The following is a 22,420-nucleotide window of genomic DNA, read 5'->3' as shown; positions in this document are numbered from 1 at the left end:
CTGTCCCTCACCATCTCCCGGAGTTTGCCCAAGTTCATGTCCATTGAGTCACTGATGCCATCCAACCATCTCATCCTCTGTCACCCTCTTCTCTTCCTGCCCTCAATCTTTCCCAGCATCAGGGTCTTTTCCAATGAGTCAGCTGTCGCATCAGGTGGCCAGAGTCTTGGAGCTTCAGCCTTAGCATCAGTCCTTCCAATGAGTATTCAGGGTTGATTTCCTTTAGCATTGACTGGTTTGATCTCCTTGCTGAATCAAGGTGCAAATCTGATTAAAAGTGAAGGATGCCACTTACGCCAAGGGAAGGCAGGTAAGCAGATGCTATGTTTAATAACCAACATTTTTCAAGTGTTCACTATCTGCTAGACATTTCCTGAAGTGCTTCCCATGGCTTATTTGTTTCATTCTCAGAACACTTTGCCAATGTTGACATTATTTTAAAACTTATTTTTCCAGAGGAGACTGATAATGGAGAGGTAGAAGGGATGGAGATAGCAGTCAGAGTCAGGAAGGATTTCATACCTGGATGAGGGAAAGTGGTCCATTTCCCCATTGCTTGCTTTCTGGAAGATCAGTGAGTCATATCAAAACCACAAAAATGAGGTCTGGGCAGCAGAATTTCTACAAAGGTCAAGGGTGGGTGGTATATCAAGCTGCAGGCAGTGGGAAAATTGAGAGCAGTGGTTAAGATCACTCAGACCTGAGTATAGTTCGGGCCCTCCCAGTTGTCACCTGTGACACCTGGGAAAGTTACTAAGATACTCTGAACTCATTTTCCTCATCTGTATGTTAGGAATATGATTGTTAGTAAGGATTAAATGTGATAAAGCCTATAAAGATCCTCCACTCCCTGATCATGTCCCTTCAAGTTATTTGGTTCATTTCTGTCTGGCAGCAAGACAACCAGTAGATCCATGCTGCTAGGCAGCCTGGCTCCATCTTTTGAAATGGACCCTGAATGAGCATGAAATACTCTGGGTATTTTTTAAGATCTTTATTTCGAGAGCTCAAAGTCTCAAAGAAAAAATCAGATCAATAGAGGAGCTAAACCCCCACATTTCCTAAGTGGAAGAAACTGTCACTTCAATGGAAGAAGATCAGAATCTACTGAGGATCCACTCAGCACCTTGCAAATAGAAAGAGGTGGACTTGGGATACTGTAGAAGAGCAAGCAAAGGCTCAGTGAGGTGTACAGTGTGCTCCAGATCACATGGCTGGATTGAGGTAGACCTGAGGCTAGGATCCAGGCACTCGTCCACCTCCAGGACACACCTCTGTTTTGTTCTTGCCTAATGACAGGATGAGATGGTTGGATGGCATCACCGACTCAATGGACATATGAGTTTGAGCCAACTCCAGAGGGCAGTGAAGGACAGAGAAGCCTGGTGTACTGCTGCTGTTCATGGGGTCACAAAGAGTTGGACGTGACTGAGCAGCAACAACAACAATGGCATAGGATACAGGTGGTGCCTTACTTGTGGCTGCTGGACCAATGAGCGAGGTTTTCCCAGGAGCTAGGAGTAACTATGTCAGAATACTTAGCTTCTGCTGCTTTTGGTGGTTGGTGATAGAAACCCACTTTCAACTCGCTTCAGTTAAAAAAGATTTTCTAGAAGGGATGCTGGGATTTTTCACATAAGAACAGTTAGAACCAGGGGAGGCCAGAAGCAGAATCTGTCAAGCCATTGGGAACCCAGGTCTCATATTTCCATCTCTACTTTTTGGTCAGCATATGTGCTTTATACTCTTTCACGAAACTGGCTCTTTCCACTTTTACAGACCTTTGTTGTTGTTTAGTCGCTAAGTCGTGTCCAGCTCTTTTTGACCCCATGGACTGCAGCATGCCAGGCTTCCTTGTGCATCACTATCTCCTGGAGCTTGCTTAAACTCATGTCCATTGATTAGGTCATGCTATCTAATCATCTCATCCTCTGTCACCCTCTTCTCCTTCTGCCCTCAATCTTTCCCAGCATCAGAGTCTTTTCTAATGAGTGGGCTGTTTGCATCAGGTGGCCACAGTATTGGAACTTCAGCTTCAGCACCAGTCCGTCCAATGAATATTCAGGGTTGATTTCCTTTAGGACTGTCTGATTTGATCTCCTGGCAGTCTGAGGGACTCTCAAGAGTCTTCTCCAGCACCACAGTTCGAAAGCATCAATTCTGTGGCACTCAGCTTTCTTTATGGTCCAACTGTCATATCCGTACATGACTACTAGAAAAACAATAGCTTTGATTAGATGGATCTTTGTTGGCAAAGTGATGTTTCTGCTTTATGCTTTCTAGGTTTGTCATAGCTTTTCTTCCAAGAAGCAAACATCTTTTAATTTCATGGCTGCAGTCACCATCCGTAGTAATTTTGGAGCCCAAGAAAATTAAATCTGCCACTTATTCCATTTTTCGCCCATCTATTTGCCATGAAGTGATGAGACTGGATGCCATGATCTTAGTTTTTTGAATGTTGAGTTTTAAGCAGCCTTTTTAGTCTCCTCTTTCACCTTCATCAAGAGGCTCTTTAGTTCCTCTTCACTTTCTGCCATTAGGGTAGTATCATTTGCATTTCTGGGATTGTTGATATTTCTCCCAGCAATCTTGATTCCAGCTTATGATTCATCCAGCCAAGGATTTCACATGATATAATCTGCATATAAGTTAAATAAACCCTTAGTTGGCCCCAAACTCCCAAGTTATGTGTCTAGCATTCAAATATCCTCCCACACTCCCTAGAGTCTATTCCTAGCCTCCCAAGTTCAAATTCTCCAGAGAGAATTTGTCTCAGCCTGAGCCAGTGTCCATGCTGACCCATGCTGATTCTCAGCCATGCTGAGGATCAGGGCCACAAAGGAAAGTCACTGAGGCTGAGGTCCAGAAGAGCAAAGGCAGTTCTTGGAGAAGGGGGTGGATCAGAGGCTCATTTCCTTAGTCTCTACTGCAAACCTGAGCCAGTCAATTACACTGAAAATAAAAAACCCTCAAAATAAGTCATAATTAACTGACTATGAATATAAATACTTAAAAATATCCAAAAATACTGTAGGTTTTCACTTACATACAAAATCTAAAGAACAAGCAAATGAATAAATATATCAAAAGGGATAGAGATACAGAGAACAGATGGGTGGTTGCCAGAAGGGAGGGAATGGGAGGAGGGGCAACAGGGGTAAAGAGGATTAAGAGGTACAAACTGTTAGGTATAACACAGATGAGTTACAGGGATGTAATGTATAGCACAGGGAATATAGCCAATATATAATTATAAAAATATCAAGATACTATGTTGTACACCTGAAACTAGTATATGTCAACTATACTTCAATAAAAAATAAATAAAAATATGGAAGGGTTAGAGCAAAACTTTAAGAAATATGAATGCCTCAATATGATGTGGTATTTTTCTTTATACAGTTCAAATGTTCATGATCCAATTTAATTTAATTCTAATTGTACTACTAGGACTCAGGAGAAGGATAAGTTTTAAAACCCGAATTTATACCCAAATGGGATTCAGCTTCTGTGGTTTGAACCTTAGAGCATCTCTAAAGTCAACAGTCCTCACAGGAGACTGTCTTCACATTTCACAAGAAGCCTCTAACGACCTGCTTTCACTTATTGATGAGAAAAGATTATTTTGCTCCCTAATTTCCTAATCAGTATAACTGCCTACAGCATCCTGCTCCTTTTACCTTCTCTGAGACTTCTTCCCAGGAAGGAGAACATTTGATTCCTAACTAATCATGTTTTGTTTTTGAGCAGCTTGGTCTAAGCTGAAAAAGGATAAGAGATAACCTTCCTACAAGCTTTCTTCTTCTCGCTCCACCACATCCACTCAACACCAAGTATTTATTGAGCACCTATAGGTGTCAAGCTTTGCAAATTAGGCTCTAGGTGCAGCTGTTTTATTATCTTGCTGCTCTGATAATAGATATACTTAAAGGACACATTCACATTTTCCAGCTTTTTAAAGTATACACTACAAGTATTTAGTGAGTTATACAATGATTCCTCCAAATAAAGAACTGGAAAGTTTAAAATGAGTTGAGGAATCTAGGCAAGTCCCTTGGGTTTGTTTTTTTTTTTTCATTTAAAAAATTTTACTGACGTATAGTAGATTTACAACATTGTGCTAATTTCTTCTGTACAGCAAAGTGACTCAGTTAAGCATATATTCTTTTTCGTATTCTTTTCCATTATGCTTTGTCACAAGATATTGAATATAGTTCCTTGTGCTATATAGTAGGCCCTTGTTTATCCATCCTATATATAATAGTTTGCCTCTGCTAATCTCAAACTCCCATTCCTTCTCTCCCCTCCCCTCACTCAGCAACCACAAGTGATCCTTTATATCTATGAGTCTATTTTTGTTTCATAGATATATTGAATTGTATTATATTTTAGATTCCACGTATAAGTGATATCGTGGTGTTTGTCTTTCTCTTTTTGACTTCACTTAGCATGATAATCTCTAGGTACATCCTTGGCTTTTTTTTTTTTTAAAGCATATACCAAAATGTGTTCAGTCTACACTAACTACATGGTTTTAGATCAGGTAAAGAGGCAGAAGGGCTTCCCAGGTGGCGCTGATGGTAAAGAACCTGCCTGCCAATGCAGGAAACATAAGAGATGTGGGTTTCATCCCTGGGTTGAGACGATCTCCTGGAGGAGGGTATGGCAACCCACTCCAGTATTCCTGCCTGAAGAATCCCATGGACAGAGGAACCTGGCAGGCTACAGTCCATAGGGTCACAAAAAGTCGGTCATGACTGAAGCGACTTAGCATGCATGCAAAGAGGCAGAAAGTATTTTATGGCTCTCACAGCTAAGTTGTAATCCAATCTTGGCTTAAGTTAACCATATGCCAACTACCGCTTCCTGTCCAGATGTTAAAAAATCAGTAACACATTCCTTGATCAAGTCAGCTGAAATGGTTTTGGTGGAGAGAGTGCAGAGAGACTGCTGAGGTCTGAAATCTGTCAGACCTCAGATTTGTATTAATGTGTTTGATCCTGGAGCAATCAGAGAGTCTTCATCTGCTGGGGGAGTCCAATCCGTGTTTGTTTATGACTTTCATTCAGCTGAGAAACTTCCATCATGAACTTCCCCACTCTCCTTGCTAAAAGAGAAAGGAGGTTGCAAAAATTGGCTTTGCCAAATTCCCTGGAAATATCTATTTACTTGCTTCATGAAGAGGTGTCTGTGATTGAATAATGATGCTTGAGTTCTTGACTGCAGTCTGTAGGAAATGCCTCTCTCATTTGCCACCTGAAAATCTGCAATTACTAAAATGCTTATAATTCCTTTCCATTAGGAGTTCATGTCAGGAACACCTTCAGGAAAATTCATTCATGCATCTGTGCATTCATTCCTTTCCCCTCAGTGGCCATTTGGCCACCTGATGCGAAGGGCTGACTTATTCATTGGAAAAGACCCTGATGCTGGGAAAGATTGAGGGCAGGAGAAGGGGGCAACTGAGGATGAGATGATTGGAAGGTATCACTAACTCAGTGAACATTAACTTAAGCAAACTCTGGGAGATAGTGAAGGACAGGGAAGCCTGGTATGCTGCAGACCATGGGATCGCAAAGAGTCAGACACGACTTAGCAGCTGAACAAAAACAAATGTCCATTTGAGTGAGCTTGTTCTGCCTGTTTGAGTGAACCTGCCTGCCAAAAAAGATGACTCACAAATTTTGATGCTTAAGACCAATTGATTTCCTCAGGTAGACTCAGTGGTGGGCTGGGACAGGTTGGACAACCAACTTGCTTAAAAAAACAAAAAACAAAATACTCTGATTTGCAAGATTTGCCAATTTTACCAGTGTAAACACTGCAGTGGCTGAAGGTTAAGCACAAGGTGATGTCCCTGAAAAGAGGATCGGGGAGAAGTGTGTACAGTGGCCCTCATGAGTCCTATGAGTCATATGAGCCAGCTGCAAATGTTCTATACCCAAATCTCTCCCCCTTTCTCAGCTGATTTCTTATCTTTCTTTCTGTTTTGCTGATTTCTTTACCTCAGCATTTTCTTTCTTCTCTCTTCCTTGTCCCTGGTTTGAACTCTTCACCTGATCTGCAGCTCTAACCTCATTTCTCACCTCTGGTCCTTTGGATTTATTGTTATGTGATATTCTCATTCCAGCTCTTGGGCTTCTAGTCTCCTGTTCTCAACTGCTGCTTTGGCTTGTGACATTTAAATGATTTGGTCAAGGTCACATGGCTAGTAAAGTGGCAAATCTGGGACCTGAGCCCCAGTCTTTTAATCCAAAGCCTATGACTTTAACCAGAGTGCTAAAGTTTAGGGGAGGTTACAGATGCCCCCAAGTAAGGGAAGAAAATGGGAGCCCAGAAGGGGGTCCAGGAGAGCTTTACTAAAGAAATGGCATTTCGGGTTATTGAAATGGATTTTTAAGGGAAATGAAAAACTTGCATTGAGGCACAGAGGAAAGCAGTTGTAGGTTGGGCTGTGGGTTTGAAGAGTATTATTTAAGGTGTGGTGAACAAGTTAACTTGATTAGAATTATTTGGTGGGGGTTGTTTAAAATACTGATTGCTGCATTTCCTCCAGGCCTCCAGAGTATCACTCTTTGAGGCTTGGGGCCTCCGGATCTACTTGTAAAAAGCTTTCCTGGAGTTTCTGATGTACTCTATAGTTTGAAAACCAAATGGAGCCATTAGATGGAACTAGCAGGACTGTAGGGACGATCATTTAACAGTTTTATTCTTGATTTCTTCTGTTTGTTCAAACCCATTCTGGAGCCCTGAGAGAGGTCCCAGGGAAGCGTCAGGATTTTCCTGGTCACTCTTAGTCACTCAGTTCACCTCAAACCATGAAAAAGTCTTATTTTAGCATATTCCATGTAATATTTCAAATTTCATTGATAGATTTTATTTTCATTGTTTAATTTGATTATTTATTTTATTAAAATTTTAAATTTTAATTTAAATTTTTTATTTAAAGGTTTTTGAAAGTGAAGTGACAGATTCTGTCTTCTTGCTCCAAGGGCATGCTCAACAAGGTTACTTCAAATTTTTGAGCTATGTTGGATGGATGGAGAGTGTCAGGTGTAGAGAAATTCTTAATTTTACTTTAGTACATTCTAGTACTCTAGTACATTCTAGAGAAAAACCTGTTTTGATTTCTGGGTCCCCAAAGTGGTCTTCATGTGTCCTGCTACTGTGTTCTTCATTTATCCTGCTACTCAGCTTTTATGTTGGGTTTTTAATTTAGTATTCACAATTTAAATTTCAAGAATTCTGCTTATTTTTATTGTTGGCAGTCTAATTTTGATTTAAGATGTAATATCTACTCAACTATTTCTTAGTGTATCAACTATACTTATTTTAGAATTCTGTTCTGATTCTTGTGTTAACTCTACTTCATTTGGGGTCAGTTCTTTTGCTTATTTAGCCTCATACCTCTCTTTCCCTAACACAACGTATTTTATGGTGTTTGCTTGAACTATTTGGTTGGATTCTGTTAGCACAGTTGAAAATCACTGTGGCTCAGGCAGTGAATGTGGATTGTGATTAAAAGGCATTTGGTGTGAGGTGGGTTTTTCTTTAAAGAATTCAGAAAGTGCTTATGCTCTGAACATGTAGACTCCTTGTCTATTGGGCCAATTGGAAGGAACTTGGGGACGCTGATCTGCTTCTCTCTCAAACCGCAGTCCTTCTTCATGGAATTCTCCTATGGCAAATCCCCTACTGTATTAAGATTTTTCTTTTACCAGGACAATCAGTAATGCATGGATGATATGATATATAACCTAATGACCATAAATATTAGGTTAACAGATCAAAGGATAAAAATTATTTAATTTAGATAAATGCAAAATGGATATTCAATACATTTGAAAATCCGATGCTGATTTTTAAACATTTGGTTACATAACAGTAAAGGTACATATACTTAACATGATAAAATATGGAAAACTGGCACATATTTACACCTATAGCAACAAGAAAGAAAGCCAGTGTTCACATAATAGTGAGATGTTAAAAAGTTTCCCCTAAAGTGAGGAGTAAATGAGGCAAATAATGCATGTTGTGATATAAAATTTAAACATTACAGAAAAATATAATGAAAATTGAAAGCCTCTTCCTCCATAATTCCACACTCTTGAAATAACCTATATGAATAGCTTGATGCCTTTTTTCTCTGATTTTATTCTCGTAAGCAAATGCTGCAATTTATTATGTATTTTTGGATGGATCACAAAATGGGATCAAAGACTAGCCGATATACTCACTGTTGTTGTTTAGTCACTCAGTCATGTGATCAATGGACTGTAGCTCACCAGGCTTCTCTGTCCATGGAATTTCCCAGGCAAGAATACTGGAGTGGATTGCCATTTCCTTCTCCAGGGGATCTTCTTGACCCAGGGACCATACCCACATCTCCTGCATTGGCAGGCAGATTCTTTATCACCAAGACACCTGAGAAGCCCTAGTCAATATATTTAGATAGGCGTATAAAGTAACATGGGCTTCCTTGGTAGCCCAGCTGGTAAAGAATCTGCCTGCAATGCAGGAGATACGGCTCTGGTCCCTGGGTCAGGAAGATCCCCTGGAGGAGGGCATGGCAACCAACCCCAGTATTCTTGCCTGGAGAATCCGCATGGGCAGAAGAGCCTGGCATGCTACAGTTCATGGGGTCACAAAGAGTTTGACACAACTGAGCGACTAAGCACAGCACAGCAAGTAACACAGCAATTTTAACTGAGGACACAAAGTTGTTATTTACAGATGTTTCAGTGATCTATTGATGTGTACAAACTACCCCAAGACTCAGTGGCCTAGGACAACAACCATTTCATTTGTTCAAAATTCTGCTGATTGTGGTATCTCCTCCCCGTCTCCACTCCCTCCCCTCTACCTGCCACCATGTGTGTTTCTCTCCCTGGCCTTTCCATGTGATCTCTCCAACAGATGAACCAGATTCTTACAAGATGGGTGTGAGCTCTCAAAAATATGAAAGTAGAATCTTTTAGGCTTCCTTAAATCTTAGGCCCAATGTCACTTTCCCTGTAGTCTATTGAGTAAAAGCAGGTCATAACTTAGAGCTGATTCATGTTGTTGTACAGCAGAAACCAACACAACATTGTAATGCAATTAACTTCCAATTAAAAATAAATTAAAAAAAAAGAAAGTAAAATGGACTAATTTCCAAATGCATCTTTAGCAAAACATTTATGTGTTTAAGTTATAGTTTTTATAGTTCTGTATATCTCTTTTGGGACCTTATTATTGCTTTATTAATTTATAGCATTTTGGTATTTTATAAACATGTTTCCCTACATTCACAGTAAAAACTATCAAAAACAAACAAACAAAAAAAACAGGTCACAGGCCTTGCCCAGAATCAAGGGCAATGGACTGACTACACAAGTGTGTAAATACTGGGAGGTATGGTTTATTGGGACCGTGATTTAACAGATGACAACTACATGACATGACTTTAGTTATAGACAACCCCAAAGAATCAATTGAAAAGTGATTAGGAACAATAGGAGAGTTCAGTCAAATTATTGGTAATAGGACAGATAAACCAATTATATACCTAAAACAGTGTTACAAAGTTTAATGATATCAAAGATAGTATCTGTAATACCTCTGATAATTTATTTCATGAGTATTTATTTAGACACTACCACATAATGAGTATTATGCTATGCCCTGTCTTTACAGAGGTACAAAGAATAGACACAGATTTAACTATCATGAGACTTATAGTTAGAGAAGAACATACATTAAGCAAAGTCCCTGATATAGGAAAGAACTTAGTGCATTAATGAATTATTGCTGTGATGAATGCTGTGTAACAAACAATCCCAAAATCTTAGTGGCTTAAAACAGCAAATTGTTCTGCTCAAGGGTATTCAGGTTGCTTAGGACAAACAATTTTAGTGTAAGGGATGGGCTCAGATCTGCTGCACTTGTCTCTCAATCTGTGACCAGCAGCTAATCATAGTGTACTGTTCTGCCAACTGGCAGGAGGCCAAGCCAAACCATGCCCGCATTTAAAGCCTCCATTTGCATCATATACTTGCATTCCATTGGCCAAAGTGAATCACATGGCAAGTCCAATATCAATGCAACAAAGATATATAATTCTCTTACATGGACAAAGTGAAGAATTAGAAACAATAATATAATCAACCACAATAAATAATTTGAAGAACTGGAGTTAGTCCAGTGGCTCAGAAGCAGAGTGGTGGGATATCTGGCTGAAGAGCTGGTTAGGGACCAGATCATTTAGGGCCTTGTCAGTCTTGCTAAAGACACTGAATTGCAGTAAGTGCAATGCAAAGCCATTGTAGATTTTTAAGCATGAGAGTGATATGATGAGTTTACCTTTACAAAAATGCTGCCATGAAAAGAATGGATTGGAGGAAGAAAGGAGAGGACATGGAGAAAGCAGCTTTGAAGTCATTGAAGAGTTAAGATGGTGGCTTGGCTTGGACAAGGAGAGTGATAGTGTAAAGAGAAGTCAGCGGGTTTGAGATATATTTTAGAAATAGAATGGTTAGACTTGGTTGTGAGTTGGATGTGAGGTTGAGGGAGACTCAGATGCCCGGCAGTTGCACCAGGTGAATGCATGTGCGTTAATAGCACTGGGGAGGACCTAATGAAGGAACAGATTTCAGGAGGTAGATTAAAAGTTTAGTTTGGGATATACCTGTTTCCATATACTTGTGAGACGATGCTCATAAAATATCTACAGATAAACTTAACAAGCAATGTGAAGGATCCATGTGAATAAAACTATAAACCTCTATTGAGGGCCATAAAAGAAGAGATTTGAATTAATGGAGTGTCAAACCTTGCACTTGGATAGGAAGACTCAAAATTGTAAAGATGTCAATTTTCACTAAAGAAATCTATAAATTCAATACAACTTCAATCAGAATTTCAGTAGTGTTTTTTCTTGAAACTTGTGGCAATTACCAGGAACATTCTCTAAAAGAAGTGTAATGAGAAATAACCTGTTCCATCATGTATTAAAATACATAATAAAGCAACAAAATTTATAACAGTGGTATATAGACAAGAAGAATAGATTGAAAGCTCTATGGCATTGACTAAAGTATGGAAATATAGATCTAAGAACAGATGAAGATTTAGTATATTATGAGGATAGCATTTCCAAGTGGGGGAGAAAAGTCATATTACTCAATGAAAAGCTTAAGACAACTGGATAGATATTTAGAGGAAAAAAAATAAAGCAGCATTCACAAAACTCTACTTCTCTTTTTATCTGCTATGTGCAATTCCATAGTTTCTGTATAGCATAGTTTAGTAAGTTATATTCATATTGATGTACTTTTAGGTTTTCTTCTTTTTTTTGTTATAAACAATAGCATGAAAAGAAAATTTTTATATTTTCTCTTTGGACAAATGTGTGAATCCTCCTCTAGGATAGATTCCAAGATGTGAAACTGATGGACTGCTATTTCCCTTTGAAATCTCAAACTCTACTCCATCAGCAGTGGGCAAGAAAACAAAACCAAAATAAACCTACATAAAACAGATGTATCAAGTTAACAAAAGCAGAAACAAATGAAACAGGAAAAAAAAAACCAAAAACAGTTGAGATGATCAATAAAACGCAAAGCTAGATTTTTTGAAAGACTGACAAAAACACACAAACTTTCTGAAAGTATGATTAAGGCAAAGAGAGAGAACACACACAGTGTTAGGAAAGATGTAGGAGATGTAGGATGGATACAGAGGAGATTTTTCAAATTAGGAGACTACTTTGTATAGAAGCTTTACAGAAGTCAGGAGGTGAGACAAAAACTGCAGGTAACAAAAATTGCCGTTGCCTTTTTTTTTTGTAAGTTGTGCTCATGTTGGAGACAGATATGCTTTTGCAAAAATCTAATATTTTTCTTCATCTTTGAATCTCATCCTTGCTTATTTGATTAGTGGCCAACTTATATGAACAATACCTTTGGACTTCCCTCCTGGTCCAGTGGTTAAGAACTCACCTGCCAGTGCAGAGGACATGGGTTTGATCTCTGGTCCAGGAAGATTCCACATGCTGCAGAGCAACTAAGCCCATGAGCCACAACTACTGAAGCCTACTGCCTAGAGCCCATGCTCCACAATAAGTGAAGCCACTACAGTGAGAAACCTGCATGTGGCAACTAGAGAGTAGCTTCCACTTGCTACAACCAGAGAAAGCCCGTGCATAGCAACAAAGAACCAATGTAACCAAAAATAAATAAATAATTTAAAAAATACCTTTAAACTGTAGAATCATGCTTGGAGTGGGGAAATCAAATGTAGAAATAGACTGGCTGCATGAACAGTAGAGTCACATCTTTGTCAGGTGAGACATAGCCTCTATAATTAGAATAACCAGAGGTATTGTCCGCACGGTTTAAACTATCAGGCTCCCTCTTTTCTTTAAAAAATAAAAAAACTGGGGCATGTATAGTTGAAATCACATATACTGAATGCATGCTTGGTATGATTCAACTATATAACTTTATATCAACTCATTTGAAAACATAGATGAATGGACTAAAAATCTCAGGGAAAAATATAAATTCTCAAAAACTGGCCCAAGAAGACCAACAGAAACACAAAAATAGAAATGATAGTTAGAGGTCCACCTATCAACCAGCTCTCCCTCCATATCATCCCGGACACAAGTCCTCTGTAGTTACATAGGCAAGTTCTGGGGCTTCCCTGATGGCTCAGCAGGTAAAGAATCCACCTGCAATGCAGGAGATGCAGGGGATACGGGTTTGATCCCTGGGTTGGGAAGATCCCCTGGAGGAGGGCATCACAAGCCACTTCAGTATTCTTGCCTGGAGAATCCCATGGACAGAGGAACCTGGTGGGCTATAGTTCATGGGGTTGCAAAGAGTAGTTCAGCTGGTAAAGAATCCACCTGCAATGCAGGAGACCTGGGTTCAATTCCTGGGTTGGGAAGATCCCCTGGAGAAGGGAAAGGCTACCCACTCCAGTATTCTTGCCTGGACAATTCCATAGACTGTATAGTCCATGAGGTCACGAAGAATCCGACACAACTGAGTGACTTTCACACAAAGTGACTTGGGCTCCAAAATCACTGAAGATGGTGACTGCAGCCATGAAAATAAAAGATGCTTGCTCCTTGGAAGAAAAGCTATGAACAACCTAGATAGCATATTAAAAAGCAGAGACATTACTTTGCTGACAAAGGTCCATCTACTCAAAGCTATGGTTTTTCTAGTAGTCATGTACGTATGTGAGAGTTGGACCATAAAGAAGGCTGAGCTCCAAAGAATTAATGCTTTTGAACTGTGGTGTTGGAGAAGACTCTTGAGAGCCCTTTGGATTGCAAGGAGATCAAATCAGTCAATCCTAAAGGAAATCAACCCTGAATATTCACTGGAAGGACTCATGCTGAATCTGAAGCTCCAATACTTTGGCCACCTGATACGAAGAACTGACTCGTTGGAAAAGACCTTGACGCTGGGAAAGACTGAAGGCAGGAGGAGAAGGGGATGACAGAGGATGATGAGATGGTTGGATGGCATCACCGACTCAATGGACATGAATTAGAACAAGCTCTGATGGACAGGGTGATGGACAAGGAAGTCTGGCGTGCTGCAGTCCATGGGGTTGCAAAGAGTCAGACACAATTGAGTGACTGAAATGACTGAAAGTGACTGAGCACACAGGCAAGTTCTACTGAGTGTCAGGGAAGAGCTCACTGACATATTTTAGAACATAGAAGAAATATGGGGACCCACCAATCTTATTTTGTAAGGCTATATTATTCCTGCTATCAAGACAAGAAAATACAATTATGGGCTGATATCACTTATGAATATAGAGGCAAAAACTCTAAAAAATAAACAAGAAAATTGAATCTAATGGTGTATTTTAAAAGTTCATCGTGCTCGTCTCAGCCACACAGAAATTGTGTGGGCAGTCTAATTCGACTCCAGCACCCACTAAGAGATGATGATGTTGGGCACCGGAGGCGGTGAGGGGTTCGTGGTGAAGGCCCAGGGCTTGCCTTGGTCTTGCTCAGCAGACGAAGTGCAGTGGTTTTTTACTGACTGCAAAATTCAAAATGGGGCTCAAGGTATTCATTTCATCTACAACAGAGAAGGCAAACCGAGTGGCGAGGCTTTTGTTGAACTTAAATCAGAAGATGAAGTCAAATTGGCCCTGAAAAAAGAGAAACTATGGGACACAGATACGTTGAAGTATTCAAGTCAAGCAACGTTGAAATAGATTGGGTGTTGAAGCATACTGGTCCAAATAGTCCTGACACAGCCAATGATGGCTTTGAATGGCTTAGAGGACTCGCCTTTGGATGTAGCAAGGAAGAAATTGTTCAGTTCTTCTCAGGGCTGGAAATCATGCCAAATGGGATACTATTGCCGGTGGACTTCCAGGGGAGGAGTATGGGGGGAGACCTTCGTGCAGTTTGCTTCACAGGAAATGGCTGAAAAGGCTCTAAAGAAACACAAGGAAAGAATAGGGCACAGGTGTATTGAAATCTTTAAGTGCAGTCGAGCTGAAGTTAAAACTCACTATGATCCACCATGAAAACTTATGGCCATGCAGCGACCAGGTCCCTGTGACAGACCTGGGGCTGGCAGAGGGTATCACAGCATTGGAAGAGGAGCTGGCTTTGAAAGGATGAGGCGTGGTGCTTATGGTGGAGGTGATGGAGGCTATGATGATTATAATGGCTATAATGATGGCTATGGATTTGGGTCAGGTAGATTTGGAAGAGACCTCAATTACTGTTTTTCAGGAATGTCAGATCACAGGTACGGGGATGGTGGCTCTACTTTTCAGAGCACAGCAGGACACTGTGTACACATGCGGGGATTACCTTACAGAGCTACTGAGAATGACATTTATAATTTTTTTTCACCACTCAACCCTGTGAGAGTACATATTGAAACTGGTCCTGATGGTAGAATAACTGGCGAAGCAGATGTCGAGTTTGCAACTCATGAAGATGCTGTGGCAGCTATGTCAAAAGACAAAGCAAATATGCAACACAGATTTGTAGAACTCTTCTTGAATTCTACAGCAGGACCAAGCGGTGATGCTTATGGTAGCCAAATGATGGGAGGCATGGGCTTGTCAAACCAGTCCAGTTATGATGGCCCGGCCAGCCAGCAGCTGAGTGGTGGTTATGGAGGCGGCTGTGGTGGCCAGAGCAGCATGCGTGGATATGACCAAGTTTTACAGGAAAACTCCAGTGATTTTCAATCAAACATTGCATAGGCAGCCAAGGAGCAGTGAACAGCAGCTACTACGGTAGTGGAAGCTGAACATCTGTGGGAGTGAACAGAATGGGAGGGATGTCTAGCATGTCCAGTATGAGTGGTGGATGGGGAATGTAATTGATCCTGATCACCAACTATTGGTCAACATTTTTTAAAAGAAAAACTGAAGTTTTAACAGTTTTGCAATACAAGCTTGTGATTTATGCTTACTCTAAGTGGAAATCAGGACTGTTTTAAAGACTTAAGGTTCAGTATTTTTGAACACACATTCATCTAGGATATAACAACTAGGTTGAGTAAACTATTACTGTTAAATAATTTTCAGCTTTTCTCAAGTTAGTTCTATTGTAGGATGTACTTAAGCAGTAAGTGTATTTAGGTTAAAGCAGTTGAATTATGTTAAATGTTGCTGTTACATCACATTACACTGTACACTGTCTGGATGTATGTTGAAAGACATGCTTTTCTGTAAAACTCAATATAGGAGCTGTGTCCACAGTTAAAAGTGAAACATTTGGCATGTTTGTTAATTCTAGTTTCATTTAATAACCTCTATGGCACGTGAGTTTAAGCTTTTTGTTTTTTTTAAGTTAATGGGGGAAATTTGACATGCAATACCAATACTTCAGGATTTTGGTCTTGGTGTTTGTATGAAATTCTGAAGCCTTGATTTAAATTTTTCATTGTATTGTGATTTTCCTTTTAGGTGTATTGCGCTAAGTGAAACTTGTCGAGTAAATCTTCCTTTTAGATAAAAGTTCATCGTGATTAACCAAGATTTATTTGAGAAATTCAAGTTTGGGGATGAATGTTACTATCAGTGTAACTTATTGTATTTATGGATTAGAGGAGAAAATCATTCATTGGATATGGGAAGACATTTGCTAAAATGCAACATCTTTTCATGATCAAAAACTCTAGAAATAGAAGGAATATTCACATAAGTATACAGGAAATATACTTAATGGTGAATCTTTAGAAACATTGTCATTAAGCAACACATGGATGCCTGCTTTAGCTACTGATAATTACAATTCTAGTGAGAACCTTGCCAATGCAATATGAGAGAGATAAACATTGGACATGAATATAGAATTTATAGAATGGTATTATTGAAAACATGAAAACACTGTCTCTCCACCTCCCTTGCTGTCAGTAACACTTAAAAGAGCACATAAGAAAATACTAGATTTACTCTTCTATCAGTTAAATAAAAGGAAAATCTCTACAAAGACACATATACATTATGGTGAACTAATGCAGTTTGTTTAACCAGGTCCTCACTGATGAATTTTGGGTTTCTTTTATTTCTTTGCTATTGTGTCACTGTATTTGAGGGATACATTTCCACATTTTGCATTGCTAGATTAAAAACAGCCGAGATGTCTTTCAACAGGTAAATGGTTAAGCCAACGGTGGTTTGCTTTGCATTCCAAACCAAGGCACATCTCAGCAATAAAAAAAGGATATTGATACACATTACGTCTTGAATGTAACTAAGGAATTATGTTGAATGAAAAGAGCCAGTCCTAAAAGACTACATAATGTATCATTCCCTTTACAGACAGATTAGTGATTACAGTGGTTTAGGGATGGAATGGGGGTATGGTGGGTAGAGGGTGGGAGGGAGGTGGGAGTCGTTATAAAAAGGCAAAGGGGAAAAAAAGCTGGTCAATACTACAAATATCATCAAATCTAAGAAACTTGAATATTATTTTTATTCATACAAAAGCAGAGAGGGGTTTCCCTGGTGGTCCTGTGACTGAGACTCTGTGCTCCCAATGCTGGGGCCCAAGTTTGATCCCTGGTTAGAGAACTGGATCCCACATGCTGCAACTAAGACCTGGCCCAGCCAAATAAATAAATAATATTTTTTGAAAAAGCAAAGAGGATAGTTCTTTTGGTGACAGAACTGTTCAGTGTCTTGACTGTGGTGGTGGATATATGAACCCGATGTGATAAAATTTTATAGGACTAAACACACACACATATATACATGCGTGTGCACACACACAAATAAGTACAAGTGGGAAATCTGTATAAGATGAATGAATGGATGGAGTCTTTGTCAATATCTTAACTGTGGTATTGTACTATATAGCTTTTCAAAATGTTATCACTGGGGAAACTGAATAAAGATTACATAGGATCTCTGTGTACTATTTCTTTCTTTCTTTGGCTGCACTGTCTTAGTTGCAACACGAATGATCTTTTAGTTGTGATGTACAAACTCTTAATTGTGGCATGTAGAATCTAGTTACCTGATCAGGGGTCGAACCTGAGCCCCTTGAATTGGGAGCACAGAGTCTTAGCCACTGGATCGCCAGGGAAGTCCCTGTGTACTATTTCTTACAACTATTATTTACAATATTATTACAACTATTATTTCTTAAAATTATCTCAAAATATAAATAAAATTTTAAAAAATCACTTCAAGTTAAAGAGGGTATATATACTCTTCAATTTTTATATTTTTCTTGTGTTTCCCTCCTGACGTGCTGCTTCAGTTTGTACTCCTAATGACGATGAAGTATATGAAATTTCCTTTGTTGTTGTTCAGTCACTAAGTTGTGTCCGACTGTGTAGTCCCATGGACCACAGCACACTAGGCTTCCCTGTCCTTCACTGTCTCCCTGAGTTTGCTCAAATTCTGCTTGGTGGGTTCTATTTTTACTCTCCCATTAGAGATGTGAAAACTGAAGCTTAAGAGAGACTTAGCCATTTTGCTTAAAGTCAGAATCCAGGCTTAAACCCAAGCTCTTTGATGCTTAAGGCTATGCTCTTACCATTCTATTAAATTGCCACTCTGCTTGGTTAAAATAGCATCATTTTAAATTATTATACATTATTAAATTAACATTATCTACATGTTACTTATAAGAGATAAACCAAGGCAAAAATATATACATAAAATCTGAAAATAAAGGGTTGGAAATGGTAGCAAAAATGAAAGGAGACAGGGACCATACTATTGATATCTGTGTTACATTATGTAAACAAAGCAACTTTGAAAACAGTGCATATGATATAATTCTGTTTATGTCAACAAAAATTAATGTGCGTGTGTTGATATGGAATTAGTGGTGGCATGTAGTGGGTATGCACATAGATTGTTGAAGTTATTGTATGGTGTTATTTGTGTAATTAAAAATGATTTTTTAAAAAATATAAGGAACAAACACTATTCCTGATCTTTAGGAGTTAATATGTTTAGCTAGGGAATAGGTAGGGGCCCAACTGTTTGTAATGTAAACCAAAAGAGAAACTAGGAAGAGAAGTTATGTGCCATGTTAGATGAATACAAAACTAAGCTTTAAAAATGGCGATAAACTGAGGTGTCATCAAGCACTTTCTCCCATCAAATGCTTTGACAATTCTCCCTTCCCATTGAGGGTTGAGAAAGGGGGAGATCAGGAGGCAATATACAAGAATGACAGTGTCAGCCACGTGTCTCCGTTTCAAAGCAAAGGGATGTTTTTGATCAGAAAGAAAAATGAAAAAACAAAAACAGCTCAACTTTTGTTGTTTCATCCAAACTTGGTTGTCCATCCCTTCACAGCTGCCAAGACAACAGCAGCTCTCCTCCTTCTTTTGTATCTATTTCCAAACTGAGAACAATAAATATAAAAGATCAGAAAGAGGGAAAAGCAACTAGGCATTCAAGGCATTCAAATTATTCACCCTGGAGAAGAGAATGCTAGGAGGTGGCAATTATATTGTTCTGGTCTATTAAAGGTAACTATGACATAAGTAGTTTTCTGCTGGGGCCCAAGATGAAGTCAGATTTATTTTAACTAGAAGGAAATAGCTTTAGGGGAAAAGTTCCTGGTAGAAAGTTCTGTGGGACTGCTTTTCCTCTTTCAAAGTAGATTTATGGGGAGGCACTGGAATCTTGTATACTGCAGTGGTTGTCATCATTCTGTGAAAAATGCTTGATTGGTAAAACACCATACCACAACAACAGCACACACCAAACACACAGTGCTTACTCTGTGAGTTTTTATATTTAAGTATAAAATACCACTCAGAATTTTATGTTTATTATCTCGATTAATACTTGAGGCAGTCCTAGAGGAAGAGACCATTACTATTCCCATTTTATGGACAAGGAAACAGAAGGAAGAGGGAGGAGATATATGTATACATATAGCTGATTCACACTGTTGTATATCAGCAGCTAACACAACATTGTAAAACAATTATACTCCAATTTAAAAATTAATTAATTTTAAAAAAACAACAGAGAGTTGGAGAACTTAGCAACTTGCCTGAGGTCACACAGTTGAATGGCAGAGTTGATATTGCATGCAGGAAATCTATTCTTAACCAGGGATGGTTTCTCATGATAGATAATTGCTCTCTTGAAATCTAGTTCTGTTGGGCTCTTGGAAGGAATCCTGTATAATGTCCTTGCAGACATAGGTTCTAATCTTACTTATTCATTCATTGAGTCATTTGTTAATAACTATTTATTGAATGCCTACTATATACAATCTCTAGCTAAGCACTAAGGATGCAGAGGAGAGCAGGATGGACCAAGGTCTCTCATGGCTTATAGTCTAGGAAAGGACCACAGGCCAAACAAACCAATATGATGATTTCAAGTCCTAGTAAATGCTATGAAGGAAACAAACTGGGCAGTGATATAGGGAATATGGGGTGGAGAGTGGAAGATAGGCTGCTTTAGGAAGGTTGGTTGGGGAAGACCTTTCTAAGGAGGTGATGATTTGAATTGAGATCTGGGTGATAGGAAGGAACCATGTACAGATGTGGGAGAAGAACTTTCAGCCAGAGGGGCAGCAAATATAAATTTGGGAACAAGTTTAAAGGTCGGACAGTGGGGTTAGAACATAGTGAACCAGGGTAGGCTAGGCATTGGAGCCTGGAGGTGTGGCTTTAGATGAGCTTGGTTTGAAAGGCAAGGCCACCACGTGGGGTTTTGGATTTGCTACTGTTATCTAGAGGGTGGAGGCCATGAATGCTGCAAAACCTTTTACCATGTACAGGACAGCCCCCACCAAAAGAATTGTTGTTGTGTTATTGTTACTCAGTCTCGTAAGTCATGTCTGACTTTTTGCAACCCCATGAACTGCAGCACACCAGGCTCCCCATGTCCTTCACTGTCTCCCAGAGTTTGCTCAAATTCACATCCATTGAGTCACCGATACTATCTAACCATCTCATCCTCTGCTGCTCCCTTTTCCTTTTCCTTCAATCTTTCCCAGCAAAAGAATCATCCTTCCCTAAATGTCCAAAGTGCCAAGGTTGAGAAACCTTGATCTCTGTATACAAACCCTGACCTGTATATACAAGGGGCCATGAGTTTTAGCAAACTCCAGGAGATAGTGAAGGACAGGGAAGCCTGGAATGCTGCAGTCCATGGGGTCGCAAAGTGTTGGACACGACTAAGTGACTGCGCAACACGACCCAGTTACTCATCTCACCAAAGTTTCTCCTCAGAGCACCACTGTAAAAACAGATAAGAGATGAGATTGGTCTTATTTTGCAGAAACCAGATTATGCTGCATAAAAACTAACATTCCTCAGGAGCCAGAGTGAGTCAGTTATCGAATAACTGCTTGGGAGCCTCCTAAGAACTAAGTCTGGGATCTCCCCAGCAGTTGAGGGAGATTTGTAGAACTGTTAACAGAATCACACCATGCTAGGGGGGCTATTTGAGCCTCCAAGGAGCGGGTGGGAACTTGGAAGGTTATAAGTCATGATTTTCACCAGTTTCTTCTCCAGTGGCCCCGAGACTGCTGTAAGTCTCATTCCAGGTTCATACTGGTCTTGCATTAGTGACAGACTTTGGAATGGACTGACATAGGTAACATGCTTTGTTTTAAATTTGTAGCTGTTTTCTTGGTGTCTCTGCACAGGCTGGAAAAGGACTCATTCTTTTGAGGTAATCTGGAGCCAAATGAACTGAAACTTTTTTTCGGAAGGAGGAGATGTGATGGTATGGGAGGAAAAGAAGGCCGAAAGTAAAATTCCTTTTGTTTGATTTGATGGTGTGGGTGAGCAGCCTTGGGAACAGTGAACACACCCCCTCTACTTCTTTGTGTGAGTGACTTTCCCTGACTGAGACACAGTAACACCCAGAGGAAATCATCTAACTGTTACTGGTAATTAAATGGAGAGTGTCAAGCCTCCCAGAGGACTGTTGCTCATTGGAGAAGTGGAGAGCCATTTTTGTTTGCAGCTACTTAGTGGTGGAAAAGTAAAATGAGGTCTGTTTTGATGACGTGTCCTGGTGCTAGTGAAACATTCCATGAAGGGCATTGTCTCCAAGACTTACTGAATCCATTCTACTGAACCATAAAGCTAAGTTAAAAAAAAAATCTTGACAGTTAGTTTATAGGGGAGAGAGAATGAGAGAGAGAAAGAGAGAGAGTGAGAGATTAACATGGACAAATAATTTTTCAAAGGCTTGCCATATGCCAAGTTTGGTTATATGGATGCAATGGTGAAACAAGGGGTCTTGGGCAATTACTGTGGATTTCTGAGCCATACAGTTTCTGTTGCGTGCCCATGCTCAGTTGCTAAGTTGTGTCTGACTCTTGCGACCCCATGGACAGCCTGCCAGGCTCCTCTGTCCATGGGATTCTCCAGGCAAGAACCCTGGAGTGGGTTGCCGTTTCCTCCTTCAGGGGGTTGTCTCGACCCAGGGGTCAAACTCGTATCTCCTGTGTCTCCTGCATTGCAGGCAGATTCTTTACTGCTGAGTTACCTAGGAAGCTCACAGTTTCTGTTACAACTACTCAATTCTGTTGTCATAATGTCAACTTAAAGAAAAACACATAACATGATAATTGTGAATTTAAGTTTTTATTCAGGATCTTACTGAGGACCACAGCCTGGGAGACAACCTTGAAGAACTGCTCTGAAGAGAGAAAGGAGAAGCTAGTTTATATGTGATTTTTTTTTTTTTTTTTTGGCTAAGAAATACATGCAGTCAAAAGTATTGTTGTTCAGTTGCTAAGTCGTCTCTGACTCTTTGCAACCCTATGAACTACAGGACACCAGGCTTCCCTGTCCTTCCCTATCTCCCTGAGTTTGCTCAAACTCATGTCCATTGAGTCTATGATGCCATCCAACCATCTCATCCTCTGTCACCCCTTCTCCTCTTGCCCTCAATCTTTCCCAGCATTAGGGTCTTTTCTAATGAGTCAGTTCTT

At 39.7% G+C, this 22,420-nt stretch overlaps 1 long non-coding RNA gene and 1 pseudogene across 1 annotated transcript in view; both read left to right on the top strand.

The window, feature by feature from the left end:
* LOC145531584 (uncharacterized) overlaps nt 1-22,206 on the top strand; it is a 61,152-nt gene extending 38,946 nt beyond the window's left edge. Inside the window, exon 5 of the long non-coding RNA XR_014072561.1 lies at nt 22,068-22,206. This is a non-coding gene — a long non-coding RNA (uncharacterized LOC145531584). The remainder of the gene's footprint in view (nt 1-22,067) is intronic.
* LOC145531583 (heterogeneous nuclear ribonucleoprotein H2-like) lies at nt 13,954-15,367 on the top strand (annotated as a pseudogene).
* Nucleotides 22,207-22,420: the final 214 nt, after the last annotated feature.

Source organism: Giraffa tippelskirchi, chromosome 13, assembly GCF_054371585.1.
Source record: "Giraffa tippelskirchi isolate mGirTip1 chromosome 13, T2T-mGirTip1v1.2.pri, whole genome shotgun sequence".
In the NCBI taxonomy this organism is placed as follows: Eukaryota; Metazoa; Chordata; class Mammalia; order Artiodactyla; family Giraffidae; genus Giraffa; species Giraffa tippelskirchi.
This window is presented reverse-complemented; position numbering and strand designations above follow the sequence as displayed.